At 36.8% G+C, this 1,792-nt stretch overlaps 1 pseudogene; it reads right to left on the reverse strand.

Annotated features, from left to right (window-relative positions):
• Positions 1 to 380: 380 nt before the first annotated feature.
• On the reverse strand, positions 381 to 1,311 carry LOC100669077 (olfactory receptor 4C11-like; annotated as a pseudogene).
• Positions 1,312 to 1,792: the final 481 nt, after the last annotated feature.

Raw genomic sequence — 1,792 nt, forward strand, 5'->3', positions numbered from 1 at the left:
CTACAACACAAAAGATAATGCTAGTCATTCATCTTGTGTGTAAACTACTAAAAAAAAAAAAAAAAGAATATTACAACCATATATATGATTGTGTATTATTTCCACAATAATCACAAACTAAGGAGTCCTTGTTGCCCAGTGGTTAAAGCTATCAGCTGCTAACTGAAAGGTTGGAGGTTAGAAACCACCAGTGGCTCCACAGGAGAAAGATGTGGGTGTCAGCTTCTGTAGAAATTTACAACCTTGGAAACTCTATGGGGTCGCTACTTGTCAGAATGCTCAGCTGCAGTGCGTTTGGCTTTTTTGGGTTTGGATCATACTTGATATCTGCACAAAATCGGTCAAATCATTACTGAAAATATAATCTAAACCCCAATTCATCATTTGCTTTCCGAGGTAGTTTTTATATCCCTTAACATTTTCATGGCATTTTTCACTTCTGTGTTCCTAAGGGTGTAGATGAACGGGTTGAGAAATGGTGTCCCAACGGTAAAAAATACTGTCAGCATCTTGTCCATGGGGAAAGTGGTTGGTGGACGTATATATATGAATATACACAAAACAAAAGATAAGAGAACTGCTATGATATGGGAGGTACATGTAGAAAGGGCTTTTTTTTTTTCCTTCTTCACTGTGATTTCTCAGGGAATACAAGATGACAAGGTATGAAATCATCAGAATGAAGAAACCGATTGAGCAAATGGCTCCGCTATTGAAGACTATCAGTAGGTTGTTGACATAAGTGTTGATGCAAGCAAGTTTTAACAAGGGCTGCAAACCACAGCAATAATGACCAATCAAATTGTTTCCACAGAAGGGCAATTGTAAGGCCAGGATAACCTGAGCTATAGAATGTATAAAAGACCCTATCCAGGCAAGAGTAATCAAGATGATGCAAACCTGTCTTCTCATGATGGTCAGGTAATGCAAGGGCTTACAGATGGCCACATAGCGATCAAGAGCCATGAGGATAAGGACAAAGACCTCCACGCAGCCAAATAAATGCAGTGCAAAGACTTGCATCATACACTCATTGTAGGATATGACTTTCTTTGCAGAGAGAGAATCCACAATTAGTCTTGGGGCTGTGGAAGTTGAAAAGCAGGTATCAGCAAAGGACAGATAAAATAGGAAGAAGTACATGGGACTCCCAAGAGACTGGCTGAACTTGATGGTCAAGATAGTGAGCAAATTCCCCACCACAGTTCCCGTGTAGAAAATGAAGAAGATTATGAATACCATTTTCTGCCTCAGAGGATCTTGTGTCAGTCCTAACAGTATGAACACAGTTACACTCTTATTTGCCTCCATTTTTTCAGTAGGTGTAGAGAAAGTAGAGATTAGAAGTAGTTAATCTGCAAGAAAAAGCAATAATTTTATGAAATGAATACTGCATTTGGAGTTTGAATGCCTAAGCTTGATCAGGAAATCCCCACTTATGAATAGATAATCACTTATTATGTCATTCTCTATATTGATTTTTCCATAAATATAAATAAAATTCACAGCAGTTAATCTATTTCTCTGATTGCACATGATGGTGCAATAGAAAATATTAAAAAAAGGAAATGACTCTTCAGACATAATAAATATTAATGTTGGGGATTTGGTACAAGTGAATAATTTCCTGAGTTGAGCATTTTTCTTCAGTTTTCAGCAGGGGCCTGTTGATATGAGAAATGGTGTGCTACAGAAATACAGAATATTTTTACACAATAGATTTCACAGATCAACCTTAAAATAAAGAAAATACAAATATACAATACCCTCCAAAATTAAAATAAGTTAAAAA

This window comes from Loxodonta africana, chromosome 22, assembly GCF_030014295.1.
Source record: "Loxodonta africana isolate mLoxAfr1 chromosome 22, mLoxAfr1.hap2, whole genome shotgun sequence".
Lineage (NCBI taxonomy): Eukaryota > Metazoa > Chordata > Mammalia > Proboscidea > Elephantidae > Loxodonta > Loxodonta africana.